Here is an 18,431-nt window from a genome sequence, read left to right as displayed (position 1 = left end):
CTGCAGAACACCACTAGTCACTGGCAACCAATAAGGAAGGATCCTTTTATTCCCACTCGCTGCCTCCTACCAATCGGCCAATGCTGTAGCCATGTTGGTAACTTTCTTATAATACCATGGACTGATAACTTGGTAAGCAGCATCATGTATGGCACCTTGTCAAAGGCCTTTTGTTGGTCCAAATATACAATAAATATATAAATATAAATAGGGGAATGCCCTCTGGCTACCTGGTGGTAAAGTCCACCATTGTAAGGAGGTACTTGAAACTGTGCGGAAGCAGTGGGGGTGGGGGGTTGTGAGTGGTGGAAGAGGAAATCCTGAGACCATTAAGGTCCACATTGACATGATCAAACCATCACTCAGGGACCTCAAAAGGTGCCAAAAGCGCTTGAACATGATGGCTAATTTTTGACTGCTGGTACACTGCACAGGCTGTAGTCCAATCACGCGCATGTCCTTTTGAAGGCCATGCCACACAAAATTTAGTGCAACCAGCTTCTATGAGGCCTTTCAGCTTGAATGTCAAAGACCACGTATGGAGTCAAAAACAGTCCGCCTCCAGTTTGTGGGCAAAATGAGGCAGGGGCAACAGTTGATACATCACACAGGAGAAAACCCCAGCTTTCCCGAGCTTAATGTCAGACAACCACAGGCCCGTGACTGCTGTTCAGTAAGCCCGGACCTCTGGTTCAGTAGCTTGGTCGGCTGTAATGCTGGCATAATCAACCCCTATGTGGAAGGTCTCAATGACTGGCTATGAAAGGCAATCAGCCATGGCATTATTTTTCCCCTTGATATTGTTGTATATCTGTTGTGAACTCTGATATGTACACTAGGTGGTGTTGCTGCCGTGCAGCCCAATGGACTGATCGTTCGGCAATTATGTGTACGAGGGGTTGGTTATCAATGAACACTGTGAAATGGTCACCTTCTAAAAGAGAATGTAAATGGTGGGCAGCCAGATAGAGGCCAAGAAGCTTACAGTCAAACGTGCTGTACTTCCTTTCGGGAGAAGGGAACTGCCCGCTGAAGAAGGCGAGTGGCTGCCACACGCCTCCAAACAACTGTTTGTGCACAGCTCCCACAGCATAGGCTGATGCATCAGAAGTAATGGGAATGGATGTGTTGGGGAGCGGGCTCACCAGTAGGATTGCATCATAAAGATCTCATTTATTATCATCAACTGCCCTGGTCATGTCCACTGACCAGTCAAGCACTTGTTTTAGGGTATTGCCTTTAGGCACACTATACAGGGGAGCATAAGTTCAGCAGCTCTCAGAATGAGCGGTGATATAAATTCACCATGTCTAAAACTCCTGTAGTTTCTTAATAGTGCGGGGTAGTGAGAAATCCATAATAGCATCTACTTTGGATGGGAGGGATTTTGCACCTTCTGTGGAAATGCTATGGCTGAGCAAGTTAATGGATGACGACCCCAAACTGGCATTTAGTAGGGTTTATAATCAACCCATGTTGGCTTAAGCACTTGAAAAGTGTGCAGAGATGAGATACATATTCAGATTTCGATCCACTGGTGACAAGTATGCCATTCGGGTAAACAAAAGGAAAATTTGAGTCTTTTAACATGGAGCCCGTCAGCCGATGGAAAGTCTGTGCTGCATTTTTCACCCCAAACAGCATGCGCAGAAACTCAAAGAGGTCAAATGGGGTTATCACAGCTGTTTTAGGAATGTCTTCTGAGTACCCAGGCACCTGATGGTAGCCCCCTAACTAAATAAACTTCGGAAAAAAATTGACTTTCTGGCTAAACGTGCTGAAAAGTCTTGGATGTGTGGGACCGGGTAGTGATTGGGTTGGTGATCTCGTTAAGATGTGGGTAATCACCACATGGGTGGCAACCACCATTGCACTTAGCGACCATATAGAGGGGCGAAGCCCATGGGCTATTTGACTGGCTTACAATGCCAAGTCTTTCCATGTTTGCAAACTCGGCATTCGCAGTTGCTAACTTTCCTGGGTCCAGTCTAGACGCACAGGCATAGACTGCTGGACCAGTTGTGAAACTGTGGTGCTCGACCACATGCTTTGTGACTGTTGTGGAGAATGTGGGCTTGGTGAGGTTTTGGAATTTGCCCAGCAGTCGAATAAACTCACATGTGGTGGTGCATGTGCTGGACAGAGTCATTTTGGGGTACCTACTGGGGGAGCAGGGTAACGACCCAAAGTCCTTGACATCTGCAATCCAACAGTACTTAAGATTGACCAACAGTCCTTGAGCACACAGGAAATGTTAACCATACAGAGATCGAGCCACATTAACCAAGATAAAGTCCCATGTGTAATGTCGCCCAGTGGAGCAGAGTGTCACCTGTCATGTCCTGTAGGTCTGGATCCTGCTGCCGTTGGTGACCCCCAGTGAGGTTTCATCACTCTTTGCCTTCTCTTCAACAGGCGATGCTGGCAGCACACTCACTTGAGCACCTGCATCTCACTGGAAACGTCACCCTGAAAGGGTGTCAATATTGAACAGTAGGCAGCTGGAGCCCACAGTATTCACAGACCTCTGATGTCCCGATGTGCTGGCACTGTCGAAGCTGCAAGGCGGTTGGCACTTCCTAACGTTCCTACCAAAGCAAGCCTGGTAAAAGCATAGGCCCAATGCTGTATGTTTCGCAGGCGCAGGTGTCCTTATGTTGGAGCCTTGCTGACCAGGCTTATTGAGGTAGAGGAGGGAGGAATGATGCACTGTTGCCTGGCTGAGTGTAGACTCTCAGCCATTTTAGCAAGCACCCTATAGTCCATCAGGGGTGCATGAATGAGGGCTATGTGAACTTGATTGGGCATTTGCTGCATGAAGAGTTCTTTAAAAGTTAAACAAGGATGTTGATTTTCCAGGAGAGACCTCATGTGGTCCATTAGCTTTGAAGGTTTACCATCACTGAGACTGGGCAAGGAGAGCAACTGTTTAGCATGCTCAGACACTGGTAGTCCAAAAGTCTGTAAAAGGTTAGTTTACAGCGATCGGCATATATCGTGTTCAGGTCAGTGTTCTGGTAGACTCACCACCCTCATAGCCATGGAGTTGCTGAGCAAGGCTACCATGTAGAAATATTTTGTGATGTTGGCGGTGATTTCTCAAAGTGCGAATTGAGCCTCAGCTTATACAAACAAGCAACGGCATTTTGCTCCCAAAACTTCTGCTGTTTCAAAGCAACTGCATTGGCCAACATTCTCAATAACCCTGGTATCATCCTCTAGCATCGGGGTCACCAGTGTAGGTTTCAGAAATAAAATAGCAACTCACGCTAAAGTACCTTTATGTAATTACGTCATCACATCAGACTAGCCTCATAAAGTGAGCCCAAACTCAATGTCATTGGTTGTGAATTATATGGATTTCCACCAATTCTGTTACCCTACATTGTCAGTATGAACCAATCTGGCCATTCTCCTCTGACCTCTCTCATTAAGAAGGTGTTTTCACCCACAGAAATGCTGCTCACTGGATTTTTTTTCTGGTTTTTCACACTATTCTCTGTAAACTAGATACTGTTGTGCATGAAAATTACAGGAGATCAGCAAACCACCAACAATCATTCCATGGTCAAAGTCACTTAGATCACATTTCTTCCCCATTCTGATATTTGGTCCAAAAAACAGATGAACTTCTTGACCATGCCTGCATGCTTTTATGCATTGCTGTCACATAGTTGGCTGATTAAATATTTGTGTTAACAAACAGGTATGCAGGTGTACCTGATAAAGTGGTCACTGGGTGTATCTCAGGGTCTCACTAGATGGGTGCACCAGGAAAGCATTCAGTGAATATTTGAAGCCCCACTATTTTTCAATGAGTCTATTATCAATGTCAGACATACCTATAGGAATTAGTGAGATGACATTTGAAGTGCCACCAGCATGCTTAATATCTTTTACTGTGTAAGGATACTCGTGCATTGTAGGAGATGGAATGTAATTGCAAATAGATTTTGTGTGAGATAAATGATTTAGTTGGAGATGTTGTCCAAGGAGAATGAAGAAATTAGCTCATATTAACAGGAGCACAATGGTGTTCTTATGACAAAACAGATGCCAGGACGAAATAAATGCTGAGAGATTGGTTCTTCTGTGTGAAGGATCCAACAATAAACACAGTTTCAAGACTCAACATTTAAGACTGAACTGAGTGCTGTAAGTCTTCAGAACTGTTTCTCCAGGACAACTCTCTTCCCCATTTGCATAAGAAGCCACGATAATAGTTATTTTTCAGGAAATCTGCATGGGAGTGAAGTGACAGATTGATTTTTATTTTGCCTTAGGTGCTGTAATATTCCTGAAATATGACAGAGCTTTTACCAAACTAACACCAAAGTGCAAAAATTGGCTTAAAGCCAGATAAAAGAGACGTGGTGTGAGGAGCATCTTAGAAAGGGAGTTATAAATACAGAAAGGTCTTGGAAGGAAATTCTCAACTTTAGACAAGGACACCTGTAATGGACCAATTAAATTTGGCACAAATAAGAAATTAGAATTTCAGAACCCTGCTATGTTAGAAGACATTATAGAGAGAATAATTTTATGATACCAGTATATATGCAGGCCTTCTAAACAAAGAATACATGAGTGGTAAAGTGATGACATTATCTACAGTAAGTCATAGCAGTGCACGCCTGGTCATGCAATCTTGGCCTGCAGCCATTTACAAATGTAAATTTTAGATTGTTTGATTTATCTAGGGGTCAAACAGTGTTCTATTTGCTTCAGTAGTATGAAAAGATGATTATTACAGGAGTGTTGTGATTAATTGCTACTATTCACTGCTTGTCACAATGGACATATAAAGATCCCAATGCAATCTAGCAATCTTATTAGTACTTGAAGAAATTGTTATCAAGCTTGTCTTCCCAGATGAATGTCATCACTTGAACTCTTGCTGTATGACATTTGTATCAAAGGTGTACTGAGAAATTTGAGCATGCAGTTCTACTTATTTCAGGGTGATGTAATCAGAAATATGCTTACCATAAAATGAGACATACTGTTGGGTTCAATTAACTTTAGACTAGAGTAAGTGTGTCGGAAGCTTGTAGTAGCTTATCATTCATGGGATATTTCTTCCTTTACTGCTGATTTGCACTAGCTTGCAACAATCTAACCTATCTTTCTCCATCCAATGTTGGCAGTGTGTAAACTGTAATCACTGAAAATCCACCAATTATTACGTGGGGTATAGCTGGAGTTTTGTTTATCATTTCTTTGGAGATAGACCAGGAAAATTCAAACGAAGTCAAACTGAAGTGAATTGACTTTATGAAAATTCACGTCTCCATTCTATGATTCAGAGATGAATTTGTTTGGATAGTTTTGCCATTCAGGATCTTGCTGCTTCAAATTCCTACTGAAGTTTTCACTTAATCTTGCCAATTTCTTCTTCCGGTAAAAAAATTTCCCTCCCACCTTTATTCCCCACTTTGACCTGGTGGTGTATATAGGGGGCTCTGGGACTGAGTGAAGTTGGTGTGTGTGCGTGTGCTCACGCTGGCTTGGAGTTCCCATTGTTAAAGATGAGTTCTTTGAGTAAGTCTGTCAGTTACCCTGGACCTAGTTCCCTTGCTATCCCTTCCCTCTGTTGGGCAAGCCTGGTTGGACTGTTGTTGCCCGGTGGGGGACTCTGCCCCTTTCCATCCCTCACTGCTGACAGGTTGTGCTCCACAACCTACCCAGGTGCCCTGCAACCTGCTCAGGCTCCCGTGTTTCTGCCTGGGAGGTCTGGGCCCTGCTTAGGAGTTATGTGGCCCGCCCAGAGGTCTCTGCCCCTACCTATCTCTTGTTGTTGATGGGTTGTGCCCTACTACCTACCCAGGTGTCCCGTGACCTGCCTGGGGGGTCCGGGCCCTGCCCAAGAGTTATGTGGTCTACCCAGTGAACTCTGGGATCCTCCTGCCTGCCTGAACTCTAAGACTCTCTTGGAACCCCAGCATCACCTTGAACGTCACTTCCCTCACGCACACCATGGTCTCCATTTCTTGTCTATTGTTTAGTTGTTCCCGTCCTGCCCCTATACTTCAGTGCCTGCGTCCGCACTTGGGTCCAGCCTCCTGTCCCCCGTGACACACTGTGGTGCACATAAATGGCAGTTCTGTCTCAGTTCTGCTCCACTGACATGGTTGTCAAGAATCATCCATTCTATCTGCTAAGGGAGTTTTCTGCTGTCAGTCTGGTGTACATTCTAACCATGGCCAACACCAGACAGGCACAGGAGGAGCAGAGCAGCATGATCAATAATCACAAATCAGAACACCATGATACTGTAGCGGTGTGCTACACGCAGCGCTAAAATTACAACACGGAGTCGGTAACTACAGTCGCAGGAAAAAACTTTATTCGAAATCCTCAGCCTCACTTTTAAGCCTCCCTCAACCTGCCCCCCGTGGCGCGGAGGCTCCAAAGCTCTGTGCTCGCAAAGCCCCGTAGGCTATCTAATTGTGAGCCGGTTCGGATGTGCCAGGAAATGGGTCGCCACATAACCCCCCCCCCAGAACCGGCGATACACCCCCCAATGTCCACAGTCTGGGCCAGAACCTGCTTGGGAGGTTGGCCTCTGCACCGAGGTGCCGGAAACTCGGCCGGTTGTGCCAGGTCCACATGGGCCGGTTTGAGGCAGTCCACCGTGAAAACCTCCTCTTTCCCCCCAATGTCCAGCACAAACGTGGACCCGTTGTTCCGGAGCACCATAAACGGCCCCTCGTATGGCTGCTGCAGCGGTGGCCGATGCCCGCCCCTTCGTACAAACACAAACTTACAGTTCTGTAGGTCTTTGGGTACGCAGGTCGGGTGCCGCCCGTGCTGTGAAGTGGGTATGGGGGCCAGGTTACCGAGCTTCTCGCGTAGTCTGCCCAGGACTGCTGCGGGATCTTCCTCTTGCTCCCGTGGGGCTGGTAGGAGCTCCCCGGGGACGATCAGGGGCGCGCCGTACACCAACTCGGCCGACGAGGCATGCAGGTCATCCTTGGGCGCTGTGCGGATGCCGAGTTGGACCCAGGGAAGCTCGTCCACCCAGTTGGCTCCTCGCAGGCGGGCCATGAGGGCCGACTTCAGGTGACGGTGGAAACGCTCCACTAGCCCGTTCGACTGTGGGTGGTAGGCAGTGGTGTGGTGCAGCTGAGTCCCCAAAAGGCTGGCCATAGCTGACCACAGGCTGGAGGTGAACTGGGCGCCTCTGTCGGAGGTAATGTGGGCCGGTACACCAAAGCGAGATATCCAGGTGGTGATCAGGGCTCGGGCGCAAGATTCGGAGGTGGTGTCGGTGAGCGGGACCGCCTCTGGCCATCTTGTGAACCGGTCCACGATAGACAAGAGGTGCCGCGCTCTGCGCGACACTGGCTGGGGGCCCACGATATCCACATGAATGTGGTCGAAACGCCGGTGGGCGGGATGGAACTGCTGCGGTGGGGCTTTGGTGTGCCGCTGTACCTTGGCCGTCTGGCAGTGCATGCACGTTTTGGCCCATTCACTGACCTGTTTGCCAAACGAACCTGCTGGAAACCATCCGGACAGTTGTCCGGATGGAGGGATGCGCCAAGTTATGAATGGAGTCGAAAACACGGCGCCGTCAGGCTGTCGGGACGACGGGACGGGGCTGGCCGGTGGTGACGTCACAGAGTAGGGTCCTCTCACCCGGGCCCACGGGGAGGTCCTGGAGCTGCAAACCGGAGACTGCGGTTCTGTAACTCGGAATTTCCTCATCCGCCTGCTGCGCCTCTGCCAGTGCCTCAAAGTCTACCCCTTGGGAAAGGGCATGAACTGTAGGGCGAGAGAGCGCATCCGCCACGACATTGTCCTTACCCGAGACATGCCGGACATCCGTCGTGTATTCAGAGATGTAGGACAGGTGGCGTTGCTGGCGGGACGACCAGGGGTCGGATGCTTTCGTAAATGCAAAGGTAAGCAGTTTGTGGTCCGTGAACGCGGTGAAGGGCCGACCTTCTAGGAAGTACCTGAAATGCCGGATTGCCAGGTAGAGCGCCAACAGTTCCCGGTCGAAAGCACTGTACTTAAGCTCGGGTGGTCGCAGGTGTTTGCTGAAAAACGCCAGGGGTTGCCAGCGACCTGCGATGAGTTGCTCCAGCACCCCACCGACTGCCGTGTTAGATGCGTCCACTGTGAGGGCGGTAGGGGCGTCCATTCTGGGATGTACTAGCATCGCGGCGTTCGCCAAAGCTTCCTTCGTTTGAACGAAAGTGGCGGCGGATTCCTCGTCCCAGGTAATGTCCTTGCTCGGACCCGACATCAGGGCGAACAGGGGGCGCATGATCCAGGCAGCTGAAGGGAGGAAGCGGCGGTAGAAATTGACCATTCCTACGAATTCCTGAAGGCCTTTGATCGTGGTGGGTTGGGGAAAGAGGCGGAACGCATCTACCTTAGCGGGCAGAGGGGTTGCCCCATCTTTAGTAATCCTGTGGCCCAGGAAGTCAATGGTATCGAGTCCGAACTGGCATTTGGCGGGGTTGATTGTAAGACCGTACTCACTCAGTCGGGCGCAGAGTTGACGGAGGTGGGACAGATGCTCCTGACGACTGCTGCTGGCTATGAGGATGTCGTCCAAATAGATGAACGCGAAGTCCAGGCCCCGTCCCACCGCGTCCATTAACCGCTGGAACGTCTGTGCGGCATTCTTCAGGCCAAACGGCATGCAGAGGAACTCGAAAAGGCCAAACGGGGTGATGTGAGCCGTTTTGGGGACGTCGTCAGGATGCATCGGGATTTGATGGTACCCTCGGACGAGGTCTACCTTGGAGAAGATCCGTGCGCCGTGCAGGTTTGCTGCAAAGTCCTGAATGTGCGGCACAGGGTAGCGGTCCGGTGTGGTAGCCTCGTTCAGCCTGCGGTAGTCACCGCACGGTCTCCAGCCTCCCGTCGCTTTGGGCACCATGTGCAGGAGGGAGGCCCATGGGCTGTCGGACCGCCGGATGATCCCCAATTCCTCCATCCTCTGGAACTCCTCCTTCGCCAGTCGGAGCTTGTCCGGGGGAAGCCGCCGAGCGCGGGCATGGAGGGGTGGTCCCTGGGTCGGGATGTGGTGCTGTACGCCATGCCTGGGCATGGCCGCTGTGAACTGCGGTGCCAGAACCGATGGGAAATCCGCCAGGACCCTGGTGAAGTCGTTGTCGGACAGCGTGATGGAGCCGAGGTGAGGGGCTGGCAACCGGGCTGCACCCAGGGAGAACGTCTGAAAGGTCTCGGTGTGTACCAGTCTCTTCCTGGGCAGGTCGACCAGTAGGCTGTGAGCTCGCAAAAAATCCACACCCAGAAGCGGTTGGGCTACGGCGGCCAGTGTGAAGTCCCACGTGAACTGGCTGGAGCCGAACTATAGCTGCACCTGACGGGTGCCATAGGTCCTTACTATGCTGCCATTCACGGCCCTCAGGGGGGGAGCAGGTGCCCTGCTGCGGGTGTCGTAACTCGTCAGAGGTAAAACGCTGATCTCAGCCTCAGTATCAACCAAAAACCGGCGTCCCGACCTTCTATCCCACACATACAGGAGGCTATCCCGATGGCCAGCTGCCGTAGCCATCAGTGCCGGCTGGCCCTGGTGTTTCCCGGGAACTTGCAGGGCGGGCGACAACGGCGGGCTTCTGCGCCCCACCGCTGGTGGTAGAAGCACCAGTGTTCATTGGGCCGGGGGTTGGCGGGCTCTGCGGCCGGGCCTGGACTGGTTTGCTGCCGGGAGCGTGGCTGGGAGTTCTGTGCGATGGACACCCCGCTCACCTTTTTGGCGTTCCACAGCAAGTCCGCCCGGGCTGCCACCTTCCGGGGGTCACTGAAATCCGCGTCGGACAGCAGCAGGCGTATGTCCTCGGGCAGCTGCTCCAGGAATGCCTGCTCAAACATGAGGCAGGGTGTGTGTCCGTCGGCCAGAGACAACATCTCATTCATTAAAGCCGATGGAGGTCTGTCTCCCAAGCCATCCAGGTGCAGTAAACGGGCAGCTCGCTCGCGCCGTGAGAGTCCGAAAGTCCTGAGGAGCAGGGCTTTGAATTCCATGTACTTGCTGTCTGCCGGGGGCGACTGTACGAACTCCGCGACCTGGGCCGCTGTGTCCTGGTCGAGGGAGCTCACCACGTAGTAGTAGCGGGTGTCTTCTGAGGTGATCTGGCGAACGTGGAATTGGGCTTCGGCTTGCTGGAACCATAGGTTTGGTCGCTGTGTCCAGAAACCCGGCAGTTTCAACAAAACCGCATGAGCAGAGGCGGCATCACTCATTTCTGGTCCAAAAATCGTTTGGACCGTCGGGGTCACCGATTGTAGCGGTGTGCTACACGCAGTGCTAAAATTACGACACGGAGTCGGTAACTGCAGTCGAAGGAAAAACTTTATTCAAAATCCTCAGCCTCACTTTTAAGCCTCCCTCAACCTGCCCCCCCATGGCGCAGAGGCTCCAAAGCTCTGTGCTCGCAAAGCCCCGTAGGCTATCTAATTGTGAGCCGGTTCGGATCTGCCAGGAAATGGGTTACCACAATACCTTCCTGATCATTGCAGCGACTTCAACCAGGCCAGCTTGAAGAAGTCCCTGAACAAATGCTACCAACTTATCGCCTGTGGAACCAGAGGAGCCAATGCAATGATCACTGTTACACCACGCCTTGCCACGCCTGCATTTGACAAGTCCGATCACTTGGCTGTATTTCTATACCTGGCATACAGGCAGAGACTGAGGACCTAAACATCACTGCTGAGTACCATGAAGGTACAGTCAAAGGAGTCAGAAGAGGTCTTACTGCTTTGAATTTTTAGATTGAACAATCTTCAGGGATTCATCTTCGAATCTGAATGAATATGCCACAGTTATCACTGACTTCATCAAAACCTGTGTGGTTCAGTGCATGCTTTCAAGGATATACCAGACATATGCAAACAAGAAGCCATGGATGAACCAGGAAATTCCAGAAGACGGAGGAGCATATTAGGCATTGAGCCCATCAAGGCTGCTCTGACATTGTGTTCACTCTCAACCTCATTCTCCTACCTTCTTCTGTAACTTTTGATGTCTTTAAAACAACCTATCAGCTTCCACTTTAACACACTTAAAATGCTCGAGGAACTCAACAGGACAGGCAGCATCAATGGAAAAGAGTAAACCATCAAAAATCTCTTGATGCCCAAATTACTGAATCCAAAATTCATAAAGCTATTTTTTCAATGCAATCTGATAAGGCCCCAGGACTTGATGGTTATCCTGTATAATTTTATTAAAAATTTGGAAAATTGCTTTCTCCATATATGTTGGAGATGTTTAAAGAATCTTTTGTGAAAAGTGATTTACCCTCTACTTTTAGTGAAGCTTCTATTTCTTTAATTCGCAAAAAGGATAAAGATCATACTGATTGTGCCTCATACAGACCTATTTCATTATTGAATATTGATGCTAAGATTCTCTCAAAGATAATGGCCAATCGGTTGGAGAGTATTTTGGGTAAAATCATTTTTAAAGATCATACAGGCTTTATAAAGGGTCGTTATTCTTTCTCAAGTGTTTTGAGATTATTTAACATTAGCCTTCTAAAACTTCACAATGCGTTATATCTTTGGAAGCTGAAAAAGTATTTGATCGAGTCGAATGGAAATATTTATTTAACGTTTTAGAAAAATTTGTTTTTGGTATTAATTTTAATAATTGGATTAAAATGATATATAAAGCTCCTATTGCTACTGTTATCACTAATAATTGTAGGTCTCCTTTTTTTCAGCTATCACTGGGGACAAGACAAGGTTGTCCATTAAGTACTTTGTTATTTAACTTAATATTAGAACCCCTTGCTATTGCTCTTCATGAAGCTGAAAATATTCATGGGATTTTTGTCAATGAGACCATGCACAAGATCTCTCTTTACGCTGATGATTTATTGGTATATATGTCTAAGCCTGAAGAATCTATACCTGCTTTGCTAAAATTATTTGACAAATTTGGAGACTTTTCAGGATATAAAATAAATTTTACTAAAAGTGAATTACTTCCTTTAAATTAATCTGTCTCTATATATGATAATATTCCTTTTAAAGTTATGGATTCTTTTAGATATTTAGGTGTTATAATTACTAAAAAAAAGGATCTTTATAAAGCCAATTTTCCTCCTTTAGTTGACTTTATGAAGTATTCATTTAGTAGATGGAGCCCACTTACATTTTCACTTGTTGGTTGTATTCATGTAGTTAAAATGATGATTTTATCAAAATTTTTATATTTCTTTCAGAATATTCCTGTTTTTTTTTGACTAAGAAGTTTTTTGATCAGATTGATTCTATTATTTTATCTTTTATTTGGGATAATAAAAGACCAAGAATTGGTCAATGTCATTTGCAAAAGTTGAGAAAGGACGGAGGTCTCACTTTGCCTAATCTATGAATGTATTATTGGGCTGTTAGTTTGTGGTATATGTCCTTTTGGTTATATTGGGGTGATAGGAATGATCGGCCAATTTGGGTAGACCTGGAACTGAGAGCAGTGAAACAGTTTTATTTAACTTCATTATTACGAGTTGCTATACATATACAATTAGCTAAAGTTGCTAATTTAAATCTATATCCTGTGGTTAAGCACACTTTACAAATTTGGTTCCAGTTCTGTAATTTTTTAATCTTAAAAAATTTAAACTTTGTAGTATAATTTATTGTGATTACTTTTTTAAACCTTCTTGGAGTGATACATTTTTTTTACTTTGGAAAAATAAAGGTATTAATTCTTTTTGGATTTATTTAAAGAAGGCAGATTGATGTCTTTTGAACAATTAGTCAATAAGTATTTTCTCTCATATTCACATTTTTTACAATATCTTCAGGTTAGACATTTTTTACAAAAATATTTAAGTAATTTTCCTTACATATTGGAGACTGACTTGTTAGATACTATTATGAATATGAACCCTTGGTTGAAAGGTTCCATTGGAAGAATTTATAATTTATTATTACAATGGGATAAGCGTCCTTTACTTAAGATTAAACAGGACTGGGAGAAGGAACTCAATTTGATTTTTATATGGGAGGATTTGACACGGGTTCTGAAGCTGGTTAACTCTTCATCAATCTGTGCTAGTCATTCACTGATTCAATTTAAAATTGTACATAGTTACCATTTGATGAAGGAGAGACTTTCTAAAATATTTCCCAATGTTGACAAGTATTGTGATAGATGTAAAACTGGGCTAGCTACACTGACACGTATGTTCTGGTCATGTTCTATATTAAAACAGTTTTGGAAGTCATTCTTTTCGACAATTTCTAAAGCACTGAGAATCAATTTACAAACTAATATATTGACTGTGCTTTTTGGAATAATTCCTCAAAATATCCATGGTATTTCTGTGTCTGACCAACATGTTATTGCGATTGTTACATTGATAGCTAGGAGGGCCATCTTGTTGAAATGGAAGGACATATCAGCTCCTACTTTGTCACAATGGTTCTTTCAAGTGATTCTGTGTCTTAGTTTGGAGAAAATTAGAAGTCGAACCTTTGAACCGTTATTTGATTTTGAGAAGAGATGGGGCTCATTTGCTCGTTATTATCATTTCAGTTAATTGATAAATTTCCTCCATGATCTAAATGTAATATTTTTATATATCTTTTTTTCTTGTTGGCGGTTTGATGTTTATTTTTAGAAGCTTTCTGTATGTCGCCTGGCTCCGGGGTTGTACCTCCAATGGGTTTCTTTTTTTTTCCTCACTTTTCTTGCTTAGTAGAGTTTTTTTTTATTCACAAAATTTTCAATTCTTAAGATAATTTCCTCTTTTATGAGGCATTGTAAGTGTTGTTACTTCGATGTACTTGTGCTATTTTTGAATAACAATAATAAAAAAGATTTCACAGGCTGAGACCCTTCATCGGGACTTGGAAAAAAAAAGATGGTAAGTAAGAGTAAGATGGTGGGGAGAGGGGAGGAAGAACGACAAGGTGGTGGATGATAAGTGAGACTGGGAGTTGGGGAGGGATGAAGTAAAGGGCTGGGAAGTTGATTGGTGAAAGAGATAAAGGGTTTGTGAAGGGGGGATCTGATAGTGGAGGGTAGAAGTCCATGGAAGAAAGGGAAGGGGGAGGAGAGCCAGAGGGAGGAGATGGCAGGTAAAGAGATAAGGCGAGAGAGGGAAATAGGAATGGGCTCACAGGTGAAGCGTCACCTCACCTGGAGGGACTGTTTGGGGCCCTGCATGGTAATGAGGGAGGAGGTGTAGGGGCAGGTATGGCATTTATTCTGCTTGCAAGGAAGGAGGTCAGCGGAGAGGGACAAATGGAACAAGGGAGTCATGTAGAGAGCGATCCTTGTGGAAAGCAGAAAGTGGAGGGAAAGGTGCTTGGTGGTGGGATCCCTTTGAAGATGGCGGAAGCAATGGAGAATTATGTGCTGGACACAGAGGCTAGTGGGATGGTAGGTGAGGACAAAAGGAACCCTATCCCTGGTGGAGTGGCGGAAGATGGATTTTTTTCATCTTTGTGCTGCCTTCACTTCAAATATATCCAATAGTCTGGCCTCCACAGCTGCTGTCTGTACCAATAAATTCCACAGAGTCACCACCATTTGGCTAAATAAATTTCTCCTCATATCAGTTCTAAAGGGATGTCCTTATCTTGTGAGGCTGTCCCCTCTGGTTCTAGGCTCTCCCACTATTGGAAACATCCTATCCACATACATTCTATCTGGGCCTTTCTATATTCAGTACATTTCAATAAGATTCCCCTCTTATTCTTCTAGACTCAAGTAAGTACCAGTCCAGAAACAAAATGTGCTCTCATTTGTTAACTGTTCCTTTCCCATCTACCTGCACATTAAAATTCCCCATCAACTTTATTTCATATACTGCACATGTTCAACTAGAAACACCTTCAGTCCTATATTCACTGCCCTTTCCAGTTTTGTGTCAAAGTTGCCTAAAGTTAAAGTCATATCCTTTTCTAAACTTTTTGTCTTGTTCTTTACTATGGAGATGTCAGTAACCTTATCTGTACTCTCATTCCATTTAATTTATCCATACTTTTCCAAGCTGTTGAACCCAACCCTCTACTATTTAGCTTAAGGCCCTATCCACAGCCTTAACTATGTGATTCACTTGGTCCCTGGTCCCAGCATGGTTCAGGTGAAGCCCATCCTATCAGAACAACTCCCTCCTTTTCCAATACTGGTGCCAATGACCCTGAAATACAAACTCACTTCTTCCACACCAATCTTCAAGCCATACATTTAATTCTCTGATCCAGAAAACTACTAACATTTTGCTTCTGCATTTTAATTTAGTCCTTACCATCATAGGTACCCATATTGTCCATGACAACTGGACCTTTCCTCTCCCACTCCAAAATCTTTTACAGATCACATCGTCAGAGATTCATAGTCAGCTGATGGCAAGACTTGTAGTGTTCAAGACAGCTGATCAAGAAGTCAAGAGCCCTACAAGAAATCTGAGTGCGACCAAGGGAAAGCAATCATAACAGTGAAATAGTAACTGAGTGAATCGATTCACAATTAAATGCATGCCAGCTGTGGCAGGATTTGCATTCCATTAATTCCTCTAAAATGAAACCTAGCATCATAAATGGCTGTCATGCTTCACTCCCCATTGAGCTCAACCCTATTTTATGCACACTTTGACATAAAACTATACCTTGCAAATCCCTGCAGCATCTGAATATCTATCAGAGGCTGGAATATCTATCTTGGAAGCTGATATCAGAACATCTCCTCAGAGAGTGAGCCCTCACAAGGCATCAGGCCTCCATGGTGTACCTGGCAGGGCAGTGAAAAACTGTGCCAATCAGCTGGAAGGAGTATTCAAGGACTTCTTCAATCTCTCACTGCTGCAATTGGAGGTTCTCATGTGCTTCAAATGGGCATCAACTATAACACAGCCCAAAATAAGAAGGGTAAGCTGCCTCAAAGACTATCGGCTGTTAGCACTCACATCTACTGTGATGAAGTACTTTGAGAGTACTTGGCTAGAATCAACACCTGCCTGAGTAAGATCCTGGACCTGCAACAAATTCCAGCAGATACCATCTCACTGATTGTCTACTTGGCCTTGGACCACCGGGACAACAGCAATACCTACAAAAGCTGCTGTTTACTGATTACAGGTCAGCTTTCAACACCATCATCTCGCCAGCACTAATCAACAAGCTTCAAAACCTTGGCCTCTGTACCTGCCTCTGCAACTAGATCCCTCACTTCCTCATCGGGAGACCACAGTCAGTGCTGATTGGAAGTAACATTACTTCCTCATTGTCAATCAACTCAAGAGCTCTCAAGGACATGAGCTTAGCCTACTGCTCTGCTCACATGACTGTGTGGCTAGGCACAGCTCAAATGTCATCTATAAATTTGCCATTGACACAACTGTCATTGGTTGAATCTCAGATGGTGGAGATGAGGTGTATAGGAAAGAGATATTTCAGCTAATTGAATGGTGTCACAACAACAACTTTGCAATCATCAGTAAGATCAAGGAACTGATTTGTGGACTTCAGGAAGGGGAAGTTGAGAGAACAAACACCAGTCTTCATTGAGAGCTCAGCAGCTGAAGGGGTAGCTTCAAGTTCCTGGGCCCAACATATTGATGCAATCACAAAGAAGACATGCCAGTGGCTATATTTTTCATGAGGAGCTTGATGAGATTTGGTATGCCACTGAAGAATCTAACAAATACCTACACACAGTACGTACAATGGAGGGTGTGCTGAGTGGTTGCATTATTGCCTGGAACGGAGGCTCCAATGCACAGGACCAGAAAAAACTTTGAAGGTTTGTAGACTCAGCCAGTTCCATTATGAGCACTATCAAGAACATCTTCAGAAGGCAGTGCCTTATCTATTCATTTACTTTTATATTTAATTTTGTAACTTACAGTATTTTCTACGTTTTGCAATGTACTGTTGCTGCCAAACAACAAATTTCATGACATATGTCAGTGATAAAAAAAAACTATCATGATTCTGACATGCTGGAAGGTCAAAGGTTCAATAAATAGTTTACAATCATTTGGCTTCTCTCATGCTATTAATAGACTTTAAATCCGGCAATGGGAAAATTAATACACCATCCTCAATGATAAATACTGTACATTCAATTATACCTGAAGGCATAATCTTGTCCAAGCAATAGGAGCATTGAATAGGAGCCAACTTCAAAAGAGAGAGGTTAGTTGAATGTGCTCTTCAAGTATATCCTCACAAGGACCAGCAGCCTTTGAAATGGAGAAAAAAATATCAGGCGAAACTTTTCATCAATGCCTCTCTAGTGCTAAAGGCTTCAAGAAACTACAAACATTTGTATAAGTTTCTTCTACTGCCCTCAAATTTTCCCTCTTGGGAATAGTCCATTGTGTTGTGATGGATATTTACTGGCCAGGGCGTGGGGTGTGGGAGCTTTTAGTCAAGCTTAGCTTTCTAACACGTCAGCTGACACTTCCAGGGATCAAAGTTGCTCTTGAGTAAGTTAAAGTTCCAGCCAATATTTATTGCACGGTTTCTTGTTGTAAACAAGAACCAGTCTTCAATTCTTAATGTAAATTGCAAGCATTAATCAGTTTGAAGGTAAAAGATCAGCTTTGCAAATAAACAGAGTGGCTGCTGACCCACAGCACAAGGCTGCCTGCCCAATAGATGCAGTGTAAGACATTGAGGTTATGTTAATTTGGATCTGCATCAAACCAGGTAACACTGGCTAAGTGATTTAGTTCAAGAAACCTTGCAGACCAGACTGATGCTATCACTTAGCACATTAAATGATCTATCAATAATTGGAAGATTTGCACTCAGAGGGTCAGCCCTTGCAGCATTTATTTTTGGTGTCTGGGATCTCTGTCCCCAGAAGCATTTAGACCATCTATGTGAAGTCATCAAGTAGTAAAAATGTTGGGGGGGCATTTAGGCTTATTAGGAATGGTCAAGGAATAACAATAAGAATCATAGAAAGATAGGGTGACTAGAATCCATTGCTCTGCCTTTGATTTCCGTGACAGGCGACTTGTTTATCTGCAATTTGTTGGTATGTCTTTGTAGCTTATAGGGATTTTCCCTGTGTTTTGGAAATCCTTTGTGTTTTACAAATAGTTTGTAATTTGAAATTTTTTTATGAGATAGAAATCCTCTGTGCATTTTAAATGTGTTTTTTTAATAATTTTATCTAAATTTAAATGTGCATCATTAAAAATAAATAAACTCTATTTAAACTACTTTGTTAGCTGGAAGTATCTCCACCTTGGAAGGGAGAGGGGAGCAATCACTCAAATAGTGGACATTGGCTGCTAAACTCACTGTGGAGGATCAACAGGGAAGTGATTTAACCTTTGAAGAGTAGGTGTCTACAGTATAACCTCACTTTAGTGAGGCTACCCGTAGCTATCTATATCCGATAGAGCTTAAAATCTTTGTTTGAGTTCAGAACATTGCAGTCAGCAAACCCAATACTATCACAGTGTTACAAA

The 18,431-nt window shown here is 45.2% G+C and overlaps 1 long non-coding RNA gene across 1 annotated transcript in view; it reads right to left on the bottom strand.

The window, feature by feature from the left end:
- LOC132385031 (uncharacterized) overlaps positions 1 to 17,323 on the bottom strand; it is a 28,281-nt gene extending 10,958 nt beyond the window's left edge. Inside the window, exon 1 of the long non-coding RNA XR_009509057.1 lies at positions 17,079 to 17,323. This is a non-coding gene — a long non-coding RNA (uncharacterized LOC132385031). The remainder of the gene's footprint in view (positions 1 to 17,078) is intronic.
- Between the last annotated feature and the right edge of the window lie 1,108 nt (positions 17,324 to 18,431).

The sequence above is a fragment of the Hypanus sabinus genome, chromosome X2 (assembly GCF_030144855.1).
Source record: "Hypanus sabinus isolate sHypSab1 chromosome X2, sHypSab1.hap1, whole genome shotgun sequence".
In the NCBI taxonomy this organism is placed as follows: Eukaryota; Metazoa; Chordata; class Chondrichthyes; order Myliobatiformes; family Dasyatidae; genus Hypanus; species Hypanus sabinus.
The sequence above is the reverse complement of the archived record's forward strand: the minus strand, read 5'-3'. Positions and strand labels throughout refer to the sequence as shown.